Genomic DNA, 22,127 nt, shown 5'->3' on the forward strand with positions numbered 1-22,127 from the left:
GTGCTCTTTAAGATATATTCATAGAAATTTCATGCAAAAATATCCTACTTAAAAAAAAAAATCACTTTTTCAAAAAGTTGAGGATATTCAATACAGCCTTGGAGAATCATAATGCCCATTCAGGTATTATCAACTCTACGATATAAAAGGTTCTGAATCGTGGTAGAAATGATGACTTCTCACCAGTTCTTTACTCCTGATCACAAGGCCACGTCCTCTCACCGTGAGGTGTGGCCACATGACTTGTTTGGCCAATGAAAGCAGAGTAGATACAGCAGGGTCTCTCCCCTCTGGGAACATTGAAGGGCAGGTCCCTACTTCTCTCTGTTTTCTTTCCCTCTGTGGCATATCCTGATGCCCATGTTGAGATAACAGTGGCATAAGAAGGAGTACTCTTCATTAGTTCTTTTTTTTTTTTTTTTAATTCTAGGAGAAGACTTTTTTCCTGCCAACTATCAAAGAATATATAGCACAGGCAAAGAATGCAATTTGAAAAATAGAATCCTAGTAACCCATAATGAAAAAGAATATGAAAACGAATGTATGTATGTATGTATATGTGTGACTGAAACATTATGCTGTACACCAGAAATTGATGCAACATTGTAAACTGACTCTTATTTCAACAGAAAAGGAGAAACTACAATCTTGACTGACTATGCACTGTATAAAAACCTCTCTAAACTTGCATTTTTATAGACCTTTTGAGAAGAAAGGTTTATTTATATCATAACCACTAGTGACATTCCATAGGCATTTTGCCCTAAATGTTTCTAAATAGACATTTTTATTTTTACTTCTTAAAACTCATGAAAAAGTTGAGATAGTTATAAAATTTCACTTTCATTATTTGTCAAAAAATAAATTCTCCTATTTTATAAGTTTCTAACTATCTTTATATATAAATGCACATGCTTGTATGAATTATGTGTGTATGTGTACTGATAGTGGATGTGTGCTTATTTCAAATGCTATTGAATTATATAGACACTTACAACAATAATTTTGTGTGGATATCTACTGTTCAGAAGAAGCTTCACATTTCTAAAACACACACCTTTACAAGCATTTGATAAGAAAATTCCATAACAAAAAAACAGGGTTTTGAAAATATTCATTTAACACACTGGATCACCATGCGACATGCATTTCTGATTTTAGTTAATTCTTTTTGCTTTTCTGTACTGGTAATTTGATGAAATATGCATTCACTTTTTTCTTTTTGATCATTATGTTTTTCTATTCACATTTTCAAGACGATCGTGATGTTCTGTGATATTTACAACCTCATCATGAAGATTTGGTGTCATCCTCCGGAGCTGACAAAGTTATTTAAAAATTTAAGTTGAATTTGATTCCATACTAATCACAGACTCTAAGTGATTGTATGCATCATAGCATACTATGACATGTTTGATGGTAATGAATGGAATACAGCTCAAATAGTCACCTAGAAATAAATTCCCATTTGGAATAGCCTTGTGGGAGAAAAGTTCAAATTAAATCCTCACAGTGCATTAAAATGCAAATACAAGAAGGCAATCCAACTGAGTTACATCGATAATAGAACATATAACACAAATGGAAATTCCTCCCCAATAATTAAGTTATAGTTGTATAAATCAGTGATGTGTGCATTTGGATTTTGTTCTTTCTGTGCATGCTTGAAAGTTCATTAACTTTGGATCACATTAGAGAACTGTTTTGTTTATCTCCCACAGACCAGTTGCCAGACACGTCCTTTTCCCCAGTGAGCCCTATGAAGGCCCTTCCCTGCTCTTCCTGGCTTTCCCGATATGGTTAACCGAAGCTTTCAACTCTGTTGGCAGGTTTTGTTTCAGACAGAATGATGGAAGCTCTGTAATTGGGGTGTCACCCTGGGAATGTCACTGTCTTGGATTTTCTCAGTAGATAATCTGGACTCTAAAATATGCATTATCATGAGAACAGTAATGTTCACACTCCAACTGTGTAATCTTGAAAGAAAACAAAGAGCTTTAGAGAAAATTCTGCTTAGAAACTCTATAAAAGCATGCTTCTGTGTGTGTGTGTGTGTGTGTGTGTGTGTGTGTGTGTTAAAAGTCAGATGTAATGTCACTTTAGCTGTTGAGATTTGAGATTTTCTAAGCCTTAGTCTTTTGAAGTGTGATTATCCAGGTATCCAAACAAGTGCTACTGACAACGATTATGGAAGTCAAGTAACACTTGCAGTAAAAACAGGAAATATAAGAAGAAAATAATATGATTTCAACATTTAAATTAGTAATGATGCCAATTACACGTCCAATTAGTAAGGAGCATTAACGATTATGTTGACCATTAAACATGTGTAAGATTGTCTTTGGTACAAATTCTGATCTTGAAAAAACTGATCATCCGCTCTCAGATTTAAATTCTATAAGGACACTTGGCAGTGAGAATGTGAATTCATAATTAACATTTTAAAGTAAGATAACTTGGGCTAAATCTAATTTAATTTAAATTTAGCAAGCATATGCAAATGCCTTAATACAGATCAAGCTACAGTGAATAACTTTTAAAAGTAATTTTTTTGGACATTGTAGTTTAGTATCTATACTAGAAACAAAATGACCTAATTTAATATAAACTTCAGTTGTTACGAAAAGAAGTGTAGGTGTTGTTTGAGTTAATATTTCTAATGTTATCTATCATTGGATTATCAGTGGGTTTTTTTCTCAGCAAAACATACTCTATTTTACCCTATATTATATATTGTATATTAGCTAAACTCCCTGCATTAGTTTGCTAAACAGCTATAGATGTTACCTTTGAGACTTTCAATGATGCTAGCAATCAGAGAAATAGTTCAGGGATGGATGGGTTGATTTTCTCATTAACAAACTGGAATACTAATAGTTGTCATTGTCTGAGAGACTAATGTGTGTAAGCGAATTGTCAGATGTCATTTAATTCACACAGCAGCCTCATAAGAAGCAATGATTGCCCAGGTGAAAGCTGAATTCGAGTCGAAATAATTTGACTAAAGTCACTTTGCTAATAGTTGACAGAAATCACAGTGAATGTCATGCAGGTATTCGTGCCTGACGGAGCATCCTTGTTCTCTCATCTTCTTTAAAAAGATTTTGGAAAAATCAATGACTGTATCACCTCTTCCCTTAGCTACTCAAGGACTCAGCTCCAAGGATTCTCTCCCCTCTTTCCACCCCATCCATGGGTTCGGCTCTGCCGGACCATTTTCATCAGCAGAAAAGAATGTTGTCATTTTCCCATCTTTAAACCCAACAAACAAGCAAAACTCTTTTGACCACAATTATCCTTCAGCTGTCACTCCATTTTGTTTTGTTCAAAATTCCTCAAAAAGTCATCTCTACCCACTTTCTCAAATTTCTGTCTTCAAATTCATCCTCACCAGAACTGGTCTTACGGGCCCCCGAGATCTGCACTGAGGTCAGATGCCCTGTGGTTACTGCAGACCTTGCTCAGCCTCAGGTCGCACTTTCCTTGAACTACTAGACAGTTTGCTCCCTTCTTTCACTGCAGATGTCATTGCTCTCTCTCTCTCTTTCTTTCTAATTTTCACTTTTTATAATTTTTAAAAATTTTATTTTTTATTGAAGTATAGTCAATTACAGTGTGTCAATTTCTGATGTACAGCATGATGCTCAGTCATATATATACATACATACATTTGTTTTCATAGTCTTTTTCATTATAGGTTACTACAAGATATTGAGTAAAGTGTCCTGTGCTGCACAGAAGAAACTTGCTTTTTTATGTATTTTATATATAGTAGTTAATATTTGCAAATCTCAAACTCTCAATTTACCCCTCCCCACCCCCTTTACCTCTAGTAAAGCTTTTTTTTTTTTTTTTTTTTTTTTTTAGATTCCACTTACAAGTGATATCATATGGTATTTTTGTTTCTCTGTCTGGCTTACTTCACCTAGAATGATGATCTCCAGGTCCATCCATGTTGTGGCAAATGACATTATTTTATTCTTTTATCTGGCTGACATTCTCTTTACTTGTCAATTTCCCCACCTGGTTCTTCCCGTGGCATCTCTCAGACGTCTTGGCTCTTTCTTCTTTCATATGCAATTTAAAATCAGTTAATCAGGTTCTGTAAAGAATCCCATTGGGGTGTAGATCGGAACTGCACTGATTCTTTTGCTCAGTTTGAGGAATATTGATATATTTATGATAGAGAAGTCTCTCCAAGATATAGTCAATGTCACCATTCATTTAATATTGTTCAATGTTTTCACTAAAATATTTTAATTCATTCTATAAAGAGCTTTTATGTTTTTTTATTGACACACTAAATGTTAATTTTTTTTAATATATTTTCTAACCGAATGTTGCAGCCTAAAGACTTGCAGTTGTGTGCTGCATGCCGAATATCCTTTGGGTTCAGCCACCCTTGTTTATTCTAATAACAAAAAAGCATTTGGAGCTTTTTATATAGACAATCACACCATTAAAAATAAACAGAGTTTTGCTCAACTCTCCAGTCATAGATTAGATTTTATTTTATTTTTTTCTTTTTTAACTACACTGACTAGGGCTCCAGAACAATCCTAAATAGCATTGATAACAGGAACCATTTTTTTTTGTTGCTGGTTTATTAATAATTATTTTAATTAGTATGATGTTTTAATATTTTTTCTTTTCTTTTTTTTTAAATAGATGTCCTTTTTTAGGTTAGGTAGTTCCCTTCTATTCTGAGTTTGCTAAGTGTTTTTATCAAACATTACCTTAAATTTAATTAACAGAATCATATCTACATGTATTAAGATGAGCTCCAGTATGTCACTGTCCTTTAATTGGTAAATTGGGTAAATTACAGTAAATACTAATCAAATTAAGTAACTCATTTAATTACTTAATTGGAGTTTCTGTAACTCTGAAATATTCTTTCTGTCACACTGTGCTTTCTCAGAAACCTGTTTCATATTCGGATTAGAGCTGGATTGTCGACCTGCATACATCACTTCGTACATTTACAAGAGAGAGGCTTATATTCCACTTATTTATGTCTATCTAGTCAGAGTGTGTGTTCATATATATATAGAAAGTCTCCAGATTCTAAATAGTGGACTTCCGTAGATTGTGACCTAGACCATGTCTACAGAGCTTTTGTTTTTGTGAACAACTAAATATGCATGTTGAAAATTTGGGGGCACATACTGTAATTACTCATCATGCAGAAAATATTCACCAGCATTTATTTATTTTCTCTGGCGGAATTATGATGATAACTATTGATTTATAGCGAACGTAGCAAAATAGCTGAGACAAAGTTAGATAGAATTTAAACATGTTTTTAATTGCTTAGTACAATGCATTTTTTAAATTCTTGTTTTACTTAGTACTCAGTGCAGCAACTGGGGTGCCTGCAATTATTTATAGCCGTCTAGTTCAAAGTTTAATCATGTCTATTTATCCCTTTATATGCTCTGGTTAAAAAATAGGAGTTGCTGTTAAATATATTTAAGAAACCCTGCATACTACAGCTTCCTCTTGGAGTTTTCAGTACATATTATCAAACTGAAGCCTCTGAGAAGTCCTTCCTAAAATTATTTCTTATCTCAGTTTTTTAAATTTTATTTGACCAACTAAGTCAGTTTCCTTCCCTTATAAATCCAATTAATATATTACGAATGCTCTGCAGAATGAGTTTTGGAAAATATAATTTTAGGCAAGAAATTTATAATTTTGCAATCATACTGTCACCTGGCAGATGTTCTTTTGGTGTGTAAGTGGCCATATTCCCAGGCTGGATTTTCCAGTGTAGAGTGATGGCCCCTTTCTAACTTGTTTAGCTTGTTAATTCAGTCTACTGCTGCGGAGTTCTGTCCAGGTTTATTGGTTAATTCTCTAACCAAATCTCCCTCAGTCCTAATCCATTTCACAGGGACTTTTACGTCCACGTCCTCCGTCCCCCAACCCTAGAGTTGTAAATCCGACACACTCCTAGTGAAGAGTTTCGTTTGCGGATGCATTTCCCTCAAAAGTAATCACCATGGGCATGGTCCTCCTCCAGGGTGTCTTCAATTCTTCTCCTTTTTCACCTACAACTGGAGTCTCAGCTTTCCTCAAGGTCAAGCCCATTTTGGGTCTGAATCTTCCTAAAGATCTCCCAGAGAGATGGTTATCTGGGGAGAGGTGAGAGGGTGAGCTTTTTGGCTTAGGACCTGTTGTTTCTGAGATATGTGTGCGTGTGTGTGTGTGTGCGCGCGTGTGTCAAAGTGGAAAGCTACCGTAGACAGTCACAGTGATGAATCTGGTAAGAGAAGATCTGTAATGGATTTTGATTTAGGAAAGGTAACCATCTAGATGGCTACTGAAATAAGGAGAGTGTGTGGAGAATCAGGCGGATTGTGAGAGATGGAAATGTGGAACAGGAAGACACCAGCATTGAAAGTAGCGAGGAACAAGATAAAAATAAGATTTGGAGTGCCCTTGTAGAAAAGTAGTGGAAAATCCACAAAGTTTACTGCCATAAGATAGAATGCAGATATTGTTTGAAGATGAAGGATGTGACTGTTTATTCAACAAAATATCTAAGGGGCCATAGTATGTGCCATGTACTGTGCTAGCACTATGGAGCTAAATAAGACGGGTATGACCCATGAGCTCAGAGAGACGGAAATATATAGTGATACCCAATTATATAGGGAAAGCCAAGGCCAGTAAGAAAGTATTCTGAGGATTTCATTAAATTTAACAGCAATGAGGATGCAAAAGCCTCAATGAGATACCTTTTTGTGGCTTAATGGGGGGCCATGGGGGGAGGTGAAGCCATATTGAAATGGGTTAAACTGTACTGTAAGTTATTTATTTTAACTTAATTTAATTTAATTTTTGGAGGTTGGGAAGTAATTAGGTTTACTTACTTAATAGAGGTACTGGGGATTGAACCCAGGACCTTGTGCATCTTAGGCATGCACTCTACCGCTGAGCTATACCCTCCCCTTTAAGACATTTATTTTAGATTACATGCATAAGGAAAACACTGAAATGCACCAAAATATTAAGCATCATTGACTCTGGATGGTGGAGTTACAAGAAATTTTTGTTGGGTTTTTTTCCTCAAATGTGTTTTATAAATGCTTACAATGAATATATATCCTTTTTATAATACATTATTTTTTTAAAAAAGAGCTACTCTGTTCTAAACCAATTATTATTAATTACAATTTAAATATAAGTGAAATGGAGGCATAAAGTTTATCTGACTAACAATATGATGAACACAAAGAGCTTAACCAGATGATTCAAACAAATACTAATAGTAGCGAAACCTGAGTAAATCTATTTTGAAGACTTCATTATTTTGATTGGCTCCAGGATGATCTCATTAGGGAGATAATTGCAGAAACGCAACTTTTTCTATGCTGACAACACACATCCACCACAAAACTAGAGCTGCTGAAGCTGCTAGAAGTTTTTAAGAAGTGGAAGGCAGAGCATCAATTTCTGTAGCTGCTAACTTGGCACACGCTAATGCTTTCAAAATGCAGAATGGCTTCAATTCCCACCAGCTTAGCAGCTGACATGATTATGTACATGAATCCTCCAGGAAATTGAGGGAACGGTAATAACAAGCCCAGTTAACAAGAGAAGAAAAGGACTGGCTGGCTGACGGTCTCGGCTTCCTCTGTTAACACTGATTATAAACATCAGCGGTGGTAAACACAGCTCTTCCACCAGACTGAGCCGTGCGCATTTATGGGAATATGAGACCACCAGCCATGATTCCACTCGGTTAAAACCCCTCCTCTGAGGCCCGTGGAGGGTAATTCCTTGGTTGGTCTGCTTTCCTCCAGCATGTGAAAGGGACTATGGGATTACCTTCTCTAGGAGCAAAATCCAAAGGGGTTAAATTGTTAATTTCTTCCAACGTTATTGCATTGTTTAAAAAAACCCACCTTGGAAACTGATCAGCTACCAAATTCTTTTTTTTTTTCTTTATTTCTTTCAGATAGCTTTCCAAACAAATTAAAATGGGTGGTCTCCCGTGTCATTTAACAGAAAAGCATGCGTAATTGCTAGCTTGAAGCCCATCCACCAATTATGGATTAAAATACACCTTGCAAAAAAAAAAAAAAAAAAAAACTCCACCTTGCAAGATGGGAAACTTCAGGGGCAACGTCATCACATATTTTCAAATGGATTGTTCTGCGTTACCTTTCTAGGTCACCTAACTAAGCTCATTCTCCCCCAGCGCACTTCCACGAAGCCTCCATCGCCTGAGATGCCACAGCGCTTGACGTTTCCGGGTTATTCTTACTTCTCAGCATTTTACAGTTAGGGGGGCCCAGAGGTGGACGTGAGGGAAAATAAACTGTGTGTGGGAAAAAGAGAGGATAGTGGAAGCTATGGGTTACAGATCTGAATTTTGAGCTTTAAGAGACCAGAAGTTCATTCACGCCAACTCCTATGATTGACCAAAAAAAAAAAAAAAAAAAAAAAAAGAATCAAAACAATTTCAGTGATTTACAAAAGTTGGGGCCAGATCACAATCTCCCCAGCTCTCAGGATTAGGTGCATTTCCAACGTAAGCACAATGAGTTCGGTTCCTTTGGAGACAGGGAAAATGTCAGAGAGCCCTGGAGAACGGGGGTAGCTGTGGGGACGCCAGATAACAATGGGTCCCGACAGACAGAGGAGAAGCGGGCACATGAGCACTGTGATCTCTGTCCTTTGTGTTCTAGACTTGCTCACTGCAAATCCCTTCGAGGCAGACACAGAAGAAAGGAAGCATCTCTTTAAGGTGCCAGTTACCCCAAATTTAGGAAGGTTCATAATTTCCAAGGAACTACTTCTGATAGAGCTTTATGGCTTCAATTTAGGAGTATTTATCTAGGCCACCCTGTGCCTGGCCCCAGCTAAAACACTGACCGAGACTGAGAGAAGGGCATCATTTTAAAGTATCTGAATGTTGTCAGTATTTGTAGTAAAATAAGATGCTGCATGGAATTATTGCCCATGAATACAGGTTCTTGTCCAGCTGCAAAAGAATTCAGAGAGGATATATGGAGGTTGAAAAAGCTAAGTGGGGATTTTTTAAGGGATGGATAGTGCACTCTCGAGGGGAGACCGGGCAGGCTGCCCTGAGTTTCTTTGGCAAGTTGCTTACATAGGGTGTAAAAATGAATGGGCAGAATATTCACTGGGGAGGGGAGGGTTTGAGGTCATATTCACTGATTTTCATCCCAACTCCACCTTCCCGAGGGGAGGAGAGATTTTTGTCCATGTTTAGTCCATGATGTCAGTGCATGATGGGTTCTTCTGATCTACAAGGCTAATTTTATTGAAATGAGGGTGTAATGAGCAAAAGGTTGCATTTGGACACTGGAGATTTCTGCTTTTTCCCACCTTTCTTTGTCAGTCTCCAGGCTACTCATCAGCTAAAAAGGTATGACCACTTACCAGCCCAAAGGTTCCTGCTTTTCTTTCTCTGCCCAGGGACCCCTGGTGCTTACATGTTGTAGGGTTTCCTGCATTTGGTCTGTGCCCCCCTTACTCTGCTCCTATCTAGCTATCTGCCTGCTCTAACAGAATACCTAAACAAGGAACAAATGAGGGCGAGAAGAAGGAAGAATGAGGAGGAAAAAAAGCACAGGGAGTTGAAGAAAAAGTCATCAGTGGCCATCAGGGTAGTCCCCCTCTTCTGCTTTGTATGCTGTAGAAAACCTGAGTGGGGACCCCAGAGGGAGACTCAGGGTGACCTTCTAATGTTCTCTGTGTGACCTTGGAATTTCTTAATTGTACACTGCAGACCAGACTCTCATTTCTACCTTATTCGTGTCTTGGAAAACCACAAATATTATCAGAAGCTCAAAAGCACACAAAGATACTTAGATGAAGCTCGACTCTCAGCTTCTGAACATTAGAATTCTATTGCTACTACTTCTTTGCTACAGATTGAGACAGTTTTGATCAATTTCTAATAATTAAGCCAAAGCCAGATTTTAAAATAATTAGTTACAGTAACTGAATAGCATATGAGAGTTCACAGGTTGACAATCTTAGGGGGCCCAACAACTTCCTCCCCTAGATTAGTTGGAATTAGTTCCTCCCAGAGAGCAGATAGCAAAATCCCCCAGAGAAATACAGATGCCTGCAGTTTCCTTGATTGCACCTTCTTCCCGCTTCTGAAAATGATTTCATCTCTCTCACCTCTAACAAAGGTGCCCTATTGTCAAACTCTGACGAAATGGCAGGGCAGGGATTTTTAACGCCGCTACCAAGTTCCTCCCTCTCAGGGTGGAAAGATTAAATTTTTGAAATTCTAAAGTGCCCCGTATCTGACCTCTGTGTTTTTTCTGGCCCCCAGCCCTGTAAATCAGGATACTTGAAATAGATGTGATTCGGCCCGCCCCTGCTTAGGTCTAGAACAAAACGGATCTCCTGGCTCTGGAATTCCACACTCAGTTTCATCAAAGAAGCAAATCATCAGCCACAAGTATTTTTCGTAGACCGCGATGTGCAAGTTTAATCCGTGCGCTTTGAGGTTAATCTGTGTCCTATGTGAATAGAGCAGATAGTCCAGGGCAGTGTTTCACAAGTCTGGGGCCTTCTCTGCCAGGACTGGGGTCACCTAGGATACCTGTTTGAAATGCAGATTCTTGGATCTCAGCTAAGGACCCTGAAATCAGAATCTCTCTGGTTGAGCCTCAGAACAGCACTCTATTTAAAACTCTCTTGCCCACCAAAATCTGACAGCTGTGGGCACAGCATCAGGTCTGCCTGTCTGAATACAGAGGCTGGGAGAGTCAGCGAGGGGGGAAGGACACGGGCAGCGTCAGCGCGCACCCCGCGCCTCCTGCTGAAGCTCTTGACTTTCATTTGGATGCGGCTGGTGTCCACCTAGCCCAGGGAGTCTTCTCTCAGTGAGAAACCCCCTCTACAGCAGGTACTCTTCAATTCCATGGACTAATTTTATGTCATTCTGACATTTGATGACTATAATCTCCGTAAAGGGAGTTGAATGGCTTAGCCACATCCTCCAGAGAACAGAGTACATCTTTGGGAACGTGACTTCAATTCGAAACGATGCCACCAGATGGCCAGTTTTAGAGAAGATCAATGAACTGGTCCCTAAGCGGCCAAAGAGTCCTCCATTCTAAAATTTAGTTGTTTTTGATACGAAGCAGTTGTGACCTTGTTATAAGCACAGCCCACACTTTTTTCTCTGTGTGAATGCCGACAAAGGCTGTCGTGGATTTATTGGTTTAGTATGAAATATAACTAGGGCTTTATTGGCCCACAAATAAGAAATAATAGAAGATCTTCCCAGTGAGAAAGCATGGCCCGTGATCATTCAGATTACCCAGATGACACCTGAGATTCTAACGCTATGTAATTTAAGGGGTGATCGTGTAGTAATGCGTTCCTGCTGGCTTAGGCATCTTCTTAAATCATCTGATGAGACTGAATTTTGATGAATGCACCAGACGAAGGTATGTAAACCCACTGGACCGCCGCATTTGCAATGAGCATAATGCAAGCTGTGGTCTAATTCAAATGACACATTCACATGGGCTATAAGTCTTTCGGGCTAGAATATGTCTGTAAAAAAATAGATGTTTAAAAGCAATTTTCTTTTCTATTTAACATTATTCATATATCTAATGAGCAATGTGGCTTAAAGCTACCACTATTAGGATTGACATGTATATATTAACAAGGACTAATATTATATACTATACATATATATAATATATAGGATTATATATTATATATAATAGTATTATATATTAAGATTGACATATATGTTAATATGGACTAATGTTATACATTATACATATATTATATATATTAGGATTCTATATATTATATATATAATAAGATTATATATATGGATTGATATATATATATTAACAAGGACTAATATTATATATTACCAAGGCTTAAGAGAACACATCATGTCCGTAAGCACAGAAATATGTTCAAGGCATAATCATTGACCGTATTTAATACTTCTTACCACACCTACATTATGGAAGTGTTGATAAGGTGAACTGATAACTTGCTATTGTTTGCTACTGTTATTATTATATCATTTTAACTCTGTCGGCCTCCACATATCTAAAAAAGTTTTTCCTATGGTTCTCTTTGAGCTCATGCAGCTAATGTAAATACAAAACAGAAAGAAGATGATCACATTCTTTTGGAGCTTTTTAATTTAACGTAGTTATCAGTCATTTGAAACATATGATTGTTAAGGGTAATACCTGTCTTTTTACATAGGTCTTAGGTATTTTGCTCGTGCACTTTCTAATCGGTTGCATAGAAAATGTTCACAATGTTCAGGCTTGACTGAGTTCATTTCAAAAGACTATAATCTTCAAACCCATGAATCGATTTATGACACACTTGATGACGGGGGAAAATGTAGTTAAGAGGGAACATTTTATACGGGTAATACTGGAATTTTGGATCTAGGAATATTCCTTTGGAATGAACTTACGGAGACACTGAAAACAGAAAACAAAGTGAAAGTTTCTCAAAGACCAGACACACATGATTTTTTTTTTTTTTTTTCCTAAACACTTTGTCAAGTGCTCAGGGATAGCAGGAGAAAATCATTTTACAAGACCTTCAGTTTGTTGCTTAAAACGGCAGGGTGATTTCAGACAATGAGAAATGTTCCACACCTGTGTGGATTTTATGCCTCTAGGTTCTTCTAATTCTATTGCTTCATATTGGCCATCTCACTGTATCATCTTCGTCAACTGTATTTATAGTGCTACCACGTTGCCTCTTAAAAAATGGCACATTTTAAATCTTGTGATGAGTAAATCTAAAAGGAATTGATGGCTTTGTTTGATTAAGCGCTTCCTCTCTTCCCTTCATAGCAAATGTATTTCAGAGTACGATCTGTAAAGCAATAAAGTTTTAAAAATTGTTTTATTATTTATTTAAATGTAGTATTTGCATAAGATACTCATATGAAATGGATTATTTAATTTGCATTAAATTAATATTTGATTCCAATGTAACGGGTTTTGCTTTTGTTTTCATTTTATTTTGTTTTCAGCGTGGGACTGAGAGATGCCTTCTCTTATTAATACTGACAGGAGACAGTTCAATGCCAATTTGGAAAGGTTTCACAATTATACAGCATTGTGTTAACATTCTTCTGGGGAGAAGAACATAAATAATGTTCTCTTGATTTTTTTTTATTATGTGTGTTTTGATTACTATGTTTTAATTAAGAATTTGCTGTATAACATCAAGTATACTGTCAAAGTTTTCTTTTCACTTATTACTTTTCTTTACATATTTTTTTATATATGAAGACCTGCAGAGTTTTTTTTTTTTTTTTTTTTGGAAATATTAAATTCCACTTGTGTTCCCTGGGAGAACTTTTTTTTAAACTTAAAATGCAAATGATGACAAGTCACACTACAACATTCAACGCATTCTGCTTATGTAAGAAGTGGCTGTTAACAACACAAATTAATTAAAGATAAAAATAAAGTCTTGAGCAGTGAGGTACCAAAGTTAAATTTAACTTGGAGGTAACACACTGCCAAAGTGTGACTGACCTCTTGTGTATAAAGTCATTTCCACAATGAGAAAAAAATGTCATTTACAAGCACTGTTACAGAAGTATGCGTGCTAAATAGCCAAACACATTGCTAGAACAGGGATAAAGAAATTATCAGCAGTTTTATCCTGATTTCTTATTCTAGATATCGTTCTCCTATAATATTAATATACTCATATGGACGTATTCAATTAGAATCTTCAATTAAAAACTTGAAAAGAACTCTAGGTATCAGGAACTTTTATGTCTAGACATATTCCCATACATGTGTCTATAAATAGTCTACATCTATTACTAGAAGCAATTAGCTAAGTACCATCCAATTTTGACTCATTATACTGTTTTTTTCCCTCATCTGTGAGAATTGACTTTAGACTACATCAATTCTAAGATGCCTTTCAAATATAAAACTCTAGTTTTTATAAAATTTTATAAAATTCACATTTCATTGAATTTATGTTGGCAGTAAGTTAAATTTAGCATATTAATCACTTGCTCTATAGTTTCTGGAAATCACTACAAACAGACAGATTTTTTTTTAATGTATAAAAATTTCCCTAATGCATCATTTGAATTATTTCCAGGGTTGTAAATCCAATAAATTCATGACTTTCACATATTATCAATTTGGACCACCAAAGCATTTCTATTAGTTTATGAATTGAATAATAATATGTCACTTTTTGACTAATATTTATAAAAGACCCTCCGTTCAGGTTGGCATTGTCTTCTTTTCTCCAGACTTTTACGGTGAAGGCCCAGTCATACACCAATAGAATGTAAAATTAGCATTTTTGTATCCATGTTTATATTTTAAAACACTTATAAATGCAAAAACATTGTCCACTTAACTTTTATCACGAAAGAAGTTAACAAACATGCATTTAAATTGCCTAAGGAAATTTCCAAAACAATAATCATTAAATGACTAGCAAATGATATTTCTGTGAAACCCATGTTTTTTTTTTGAATTCTTAACAACACAAATTTATTTTTTGGACCTACACAATAAATCGTTAATATTTGGTTCATCTTTGCAAGTACAATTACTTGCATGGATTATAGTGTGAGCGCATCTCCGTCAGTACACAGGCACAACAAAACAAAACAGAATTTGTTTCCCTAGTTGTTCTCTGAGGCTCTTCCCAAGCATAAAACGTATAATAATAAGGGAAATCAAAGAGGTCTAACTTTGTGGGGAAGGGGAGGATTTGGTGGCAAAATCGAAGGATATACAAGAGAAGCAGGTAAAGTCGCCTGGACAATCAGTACTTTTGAGTTAATGGGAAAGAAACCTTTCCATGCAAATTCATGGAGGGGCCAGAAGCAAACTGAGTCCAGGGACTGGAATAGTATTGATTTGAGATGGAGAAAAAAGTCTGATTGGTTCTGCAACTTAAATAACTTATTGTATTGAGAGAGCTAGTCACTTTAAAAAAAAAAAAAAAATTCTTGTGATCTGGCAAGCTGACCACAAGCTTGGTGATACTGCGGTGCTTTGAGCAGAGGCAGGAGTCCAGAGCTGCAAATGTGGGACCGGGGCCACCAATGCTACAAATAAATAAGCAAAGATGGCATTGAAGATGATTATGTTCTAGAAGAAATTTTTTTAAGTCTGAAAAATTTATAAATTGATATATTTAAGATCATCAAATAAGTAAAAGAATGCATAATGTGCAACAATAAGAAGGCATTATGAAATGAAGTCAGGATAAATCAAAGACAAAATAAGTTGATATTTTTAAAAGAGAAAACAATTTGAAACTTTGACAAAACAAATAGACCATTAAAGTAACAGTTAAATGGAAAGACATTAGATTATACACAAAAAGAAAAATAAATGATAAATCGCAAAGTACTATTGAGAAATTCGCCAAGAGGAAATTGCTGAAAAAAAAAAAAAACAGAAGAAAACAATTAACAAGGAGAATATTAAAAGCTACCAAGGAAGAACGCATTGCCTCTAGAGAGTGACAAATAGATTAACAGATGACTTGTCATCAAAGCAGTACATGCCACAGACATTTGAAAGTGCTGGAGAGGCAACACTACCAACCTAGAATGACTAGCCTCTCTAAAATATGATCTAATAGTAAGAGCAAGACAAAGATATTTTAAGACACAAAACACAAGAGAATTTGCTTCTCCTTGACCCACACTGAAAAATTATAGAAAAGTTTACTTCATGCAAGTAAACCACTAGAAATGTGTGATGTGCAAGGAAAAAATGACAAAACAGAAGTTAGATATCACTTTTGACTTTAAATATAATAATCTATTGTCTTTTAAAAGTGAAGCAGTTATTCTTGTTAATTTCATATAAGATCAAAATATTTAAAGCTTAAGATTTTTTCTTGTTCGGAAGAAAGATCATCTATTGAATACTTTGGACAATAGAAACTCCTCTTCAGCTTCTAAGTGAGAAAAAGAGAATGTATTCAAAGTGTATCAATCCAACAGAATGTAGGAGAGGAAACAAAAGAATCAAAGATAGACAGTGGTTAAAAAACAACACACATGCAAAAAAAAAAACCTGCAGAAATCTGTTAAAATATGTCTGCAGTCTTAATACATGTAAAAAATGTATATTCACCTATTAAAGACAGCTTTTCATAAGGGTTTAAAAAATTTCGTGTGCTGCTTAGATAGTAAACCGCTACAGTAAATTTTTGTGAAGAATTAAAAATAAATGGAAATCAAACATGCATGGCAACACATTCTGCTAAAGACCTTCATGTGCTCATTCTGAAATGGATATGGAAGGAGAAAAGACCAAGGGTTTTCCTTACTGAATAGCAAGAATTCTTATCAAACTCCAGTCATTACAATCTGTGACATCTGCCTAGGAATAGATAAGTTAATGGAACCAAATAGAGAATTTAAAAAACCTAATCACAGATGCACCAAACCTAGTATTTAACCAGGACAGAATTATAAAGCAGATAAACTTTTTTCAGAAATTGTAAATAGAATAAAATTAAAATGCAAGTAAAATGAAATAAAATAAAAATAAAATAAAATCTTGTCCTCAAGCCACACCTCAGATTAATTCCAGACCAAATAAAAAACTAAAGTGAAAAAAACTTTAGCTGAAAATAAAATATTTTTGAGAAAAGGAGGATTTTTTTTCTTAAAAATTTTGGCTTTATACCAATCCATTAAATATTTGGATGAATTGTATACATTAAATTTGAAATTATATACATTATATTTAAAAGTAAAAACTAGAGACTATAGTCAGAAATTTATTAAAAATACAAGAAGTCAGAAGCCAAAGCTGAGGGGCGGCTGCATTCCCTGAGGTAGTTTTTTCCCTGTGCTTTTTGGGCAATTCTGCCCTCTAAGGGTTGGTCTCAGCTAATTGTGTGTTTAACTACAGGACAGTCAGCGGGCTGAGTCCAGCTTGTACCTTGCTTTTTCAAAAAAAATAATGAAATAAAAGAAGCATTTAAGTGTGCTTGAGGGAAGTTTTGATAGGCTTTCCAGCTTTTATTCAGTATTTTCTTGGCTCCTCTCTGGGTGCTCAAGGACCCATTCGGCAATAGGTTCCCTTATTAAAGAAACTTGAGAGGCCTTTCTTTCAACCCCTAGCTGCAAGGCATTGTTAGGGTCATTTCTGGTTCTAATTCCAGGAGAACAAAGGAAGGCAAATAAATGTTAATTGGTCTCCATCCCAACCAATTCTGCTGTGAGGTTTACATATTCATGATCCAGAGAAGAAGAGGAATTGAGACCCAAAATGGTTTAAACAAATATATACATAAAATAAAAATATTGATTGTCAAGTTACTGTAGATTTTGCAGAATTGCAAGGGACTACATTTTTGTTAGCTGCCTTCACATTAGAGGCAGCATCTCGATGGAGTGGCAAGTCAGCTCCAATTTTATGTAGTTCCATTCCATGTAGTATTTACCCCTCAATTTAATTAGAAGGACTCACCCCCAAAAGCCTCACAGGTGAGATTTTCAGAGATTGCATTGGTCCCTGTGCCTTGCCTTTATTTTCTTCTAGAAAAATGTGTTTCTAGGTGTAGACTCTAGTAAACTGTTAGTTTTATTGACTGGACTCACGTATCTGGGCTACCTACACTGGTGGATTTTATGTTGATAGCTTGTTATCAAGATTGTGAAAGCACATGGTATCCTTGTCTCTGAGTAAATATCCCAAATATTCTCTTTACTGTTACAATATAAAACATTGTATGACTGATTGTGTTTTCCGTCTTCAGTTTTCTTTCTTCCCCTATCTGATAAAATGTTCCTTTTTCTTCTTCTTCTTAATCCAACCTTTTATCTGTAGTTTACTTGTGAATTTTGAAAACTGTTGGTTATAACATAAAATGCAAGTTCTCTTACGTCACTTGCTGAAAACTACCTCGACTTTTGCTGGGCTTTTGCTAATTAATGACTTGTGTTTTGATCATTGGTCACCACTGACCGCATACCTGGCTGGAATAGCTCCTGTTAATTCCTGTTAGGAGTTTCCTGGGAAGTTTCCAATACTCTTGTCTGCTTTGCTTCAGATCTCTGGGAATGTGTCCCTCTTTTGTGACCTAGCTGAAGTTGATCTATATGCTTTACTATCTGCTTTTCCTATCTCCCAGGAAAACATGGAGGTTTTGATGCTGAGAAACTGTGAGAATCCCCTCCCAGGGAGCTAGAAGTAACTTTAATCAAGTTTCCTCTTTCTTCTGTACACCAGGTGGCTAAGATCTCCCCTTCTGGGGAGGCATGAGGTCCTTCTGGAAAATATACTGGGTCACAATGACTTCTGCTGACTCTGAGCTCTATCCTTGGACTCTCCCCACACTTTCCTGAATCTCAGCTAGAAATTCCTCTGAGATTCAGCTGGTCTGAAAGAATGGGAGAGTTTCTCCGCTGGCATTTCAGTTTTAAATACAGAGGAAAATTAAGTCGTTTCTTATGCAGGAATTCATTGCTAAACTGTGACAGATTTTTTTTTCCCTTCTATACTAAGTGTAGTTCCAGATTTAAAGAACATAGGCTGCTAGAAAATTTGGTCTGGAATAGGTTGAATTTAAAATGTCTGACATTGACAAAATTGCAATGATTTTTTTTAATAGCAAATAAAATCTATAACATAGTACCTTTGGGATTTTAGGCAGAGTCAATCCTAAGAGCTGTATTCTCCCTTAATTTACATTTTAAGTGCTCATCAAGGTAGAAGGCAATGAATTCAGAAGACATAACCTATAATAATTTTCTCTACTCTTGAACCAGGGCAATATCTTCAAGGTCATATAATATATTATTACGTTTAAACTTTCAAAGCATCATTTTTCATTTTTTTCATATTATATCAGGCAAATAGGCAAACTTATTGTAGTTTAGATACAAAGTGGAATAACAGGTCTTTCACGCCAAGCATATATAAAATTGCTAATTTTTAGCTACCATTTTGCAATATGTAGTAAGTTACATCCGTAGTGTATAGGAGAAAAGAGAGAAAAACTGCGATCGATGTGGTTGGTTAGTTTTGGTTTGCATAATCACTTCCAGCTGGTACTTACTTTGAAAAGAAAGAAGGTATTTTTTATATCTTTCAGTTTATATTACTGTGACATGCAGCTGTTGCTCCTTATTTTTTTTTTTTGATCTAGTATTGAACATAAAAATAAAAAGACAAAGGAGAAATGAACTTTATTATTCTGATTAAAATTTTCTTGTTTGAATCTAACATTAAGCTGGGATATCAGCTTTCAGAGGTCAGGTAAATGAAGAAAAGTGGAAAAAGGCACTGCAAAAGGATGGCTGGAAGGTGAAATGAAATGAGACTATTGAGAGATTGAAGGGAAAATGGTTAAAGGTGCCATAAAGGACTCACTTCATGAAGAGGCTTCTGTGCATTAGCTGGGAGACACTTGTTCAGAAAACAGTTTAGGAACACAGCCATAAGTCTAATCCATTTTTGACTTTTAGGTGAGTGTTATTTCCGCTATAGCATGCTCAGTATTAAAAGGACTTTTTGGTCAGGTTTTTATAAATCAATATCTTCATTTTATCAAACAAGGAAAAAAAGTGCCTGTTTGGTGTCATATTTCAGGGAAAATAAACTAACACTCAGAAATTTAACCTGTGTAATAAATTGAATACAGAAATAGAGGAACCGGGGGAGGGTGTAGCTCAGTGGTAGAGCACATGCTTAGCATGCACAAGGTCCTGGGTTCAATCCCCGGTATCACCATCAAATAAATAAATAAGTAAACCTAATTATCTCCCTCCCCCTTCAAATAACAATAAAGTAAATAAAATTGTTTTAAAAAGTGGAAAAGAAGTAGAGGAACCATACTGAAGTGGCTTCTTATTTTGAACTAGTCACACATAAGGCAGGTAAGGCAAACAGCAGAGAAATTTAAGAGCAGCAGGTGAGCTATGTCACAAAACCTCGGTCAGATTAGGACCCGACTGTGACCTGTCACTTTTCACCATGTTATGGGGCAAAGTGGGAGAATGATGGTCTGTTACATGTACATAAAAACATACATAATCCAGAATATTAGGATCCAATCTGCTCTAAGATAACTGAGGTCATTCATTGTGAAGAAGAAACTGACAGCACGTGATTCAATAGGCTGTACACAAAGAACTGAATCAAGTTTAGTTTTAAAATAGTGTCTACTGAAGTCATCATGAAAATGGACATAGGGAATTAAGTTAACTTCAGGCTACACATAATATGCCTTTTGACTGTTGAATCATGGATGTATTTATAAAGTCCCAGGACTTCTTTGGGAGGATTGAAAATGAGTCACTGAAGCTTTTATTAGTTTTTTTCTGCCTAAATTTGAGACACGGTGTATACAGGTGGAAGTCCAGCCTACTGTAAGTTTATACAATTTAAGAATATTTCCTGGGTTAAGCGAGCTAAACCCAAAGTTCATTCTTTAATGAAATAATTCTGTTTTAGCAAGAGCAAAAACAAAAACAAACAAATTCTTTAAATATATATACATATTCTGTATTATATATATATAACCATTTATGTATGTATAACCAGAAATATCTACATGATTATATAATTATATCTATATATCTAACACAAGTTTTATATATATATTTATTATATATATAATTTTACATATAGAAAATGTAATTATAGTTACAGGAGAATAACTGTAACCATCTGCGTATAACTTGAACCATAACTCTGTATAACCATCTTCCCAGTGAAGATCATGGTGATAGAACAAATGTACAAACAAAAAGTTTTCCAAAAATTCTACTTACACAACAGGATTCTGAAGAGGTGGTGACTCTGGTGTCCCAGCATTTGGCTTTCAGGAAGCCCAGCAAGTAGCAAATACAAGGGTGAAAGGGCTCAGAGAGATGCTATTTCTAAGCAAAGCTTCATTTGTGTCTTTGTACCTTTCCTAGAATCCACAGTGAATGGATTCTAGCTGGGTATGTTGCAGCATCTAAAAAATACGACCTGTGTCTTCGGCATCAGGACAGCTGTGTTCCAAGCCCTCACCGCTCATCTCATAGGCAAACCGCATTCTCACTGGTTTTCCTGTTCCTCGCAAGTAAAAGGAAAGCGTTACACTAGGTCTCTAGTATGTTTTTCCGTTTTGTTATCTGGCATTATAGATTGCACTTGAATATTTTATTTAAAAAATTTTTTTCAGTGCTCCAGAAGACTTAATGTAACTGCCACATACTTTTGTAAAGCAAAGATGGTTTTGGAAAACAGTATTTCCCCCCTAACATGCTTTTTTCATAATGTCAAATTTTCACTACTTTAAAGCAGGATAATATACATTTTTTTCACTTAAATGGAAGTTAGTGTGAATACTTTCTCCTAATGTGAGCTTAAATTATTATGCATTTTAGACTGCAGTCCTTCTAAAATGGCAATGAATATATTTTATCTATATTTAGCATCTTTCAGCTTCAAATTAAGCTGCTATTGAAAGGTATAATTGATTAAAATCTGGACAGTTTTGTTCATCTGAATTAATGACTCAGATGTCATTAAAATACAAGTTCCTCCTTCTTTGAAAGAGTGAAATTAATTTAATGATCATAATTCTTATTATTTAATGCTTATAATTCTATTCTTATCCCAGATATTAAGAAAAAAAGTATACTGCACATTTTATAATCCTTCAACTTAGAGCATTACTTTGAAAAGTTTTAGACACACTCACAACATGAGCCATAGGATTAAGGATAAAGAAATTTCCATGTTTACTGGTGCTTCTGTATAGATTCGAACCAGTCTTATCCATGCAATCTGGCCATTAAAGCTATTACTCTCCCATTATGACAGCATTTGTTAGCTTACGTCTTCCCTTACATTGCTCTAAAGCAAATGTAAGTGAAAGATTCCCTCTTCCAGTTGGATAAGGTCTGAATAATTGTTTTTTTCTCTATGGCTACTTCTTTTATAGGCTCTCCCTTTATATCTGCCACATTGTGTGTGTCTTCAAAGTAGAACTGTGTAACAGAACCATGGGTCAAATTTGATCGGAGTCAGCCTTGGACACTTTATCTTGAGAAGTTTCTCTTTCTTTGGAGAGTAATTCAATATAAGCAATTGTATCAGAAAATGTTTTGGGGTGAT

At 35.7% G+C, this 22,127-nt stretch overlaps 1 protein-coding gene and 1 non-coding gene across 2 annotated transcripts in view; one reads left to right on the forward strand and one right to left on the reverse strand.

The window, feature by feature from the left end:
* The window catches only part of FSTL5 (follistatin like 5), a 667,511-nt gene that overhangs the window by 17,066 nt on the left and 628,318 nt on the right, over positions 1–22,127 (forward strand). The gene's annotated exons all lie outside the window — the stretch shown is intronic.
* TRNAL-AAG lies at positions 6,883–6,954 on the reverse strand. The gene has a single exon. It is a non-coding gene; the product is annotated as a tRNA-Leu (tRNA).

This window comes from Camelus ferus, chromosome 2 (genome assembly GCF_009834535.1).
Source record: "Camelus ferus isolate YT-003-E chromosome 2, BCGSAC_Cfer_1.0, whole genome shotgun sequence".
In the NCBI taxonomy this organism is placed as follows: domain Eukaryota; kingdom Metazoa; phylum Chordata; class Mammalia; order Artiodactyla; family Camelidae; genus Camelus; species Camelus ferus.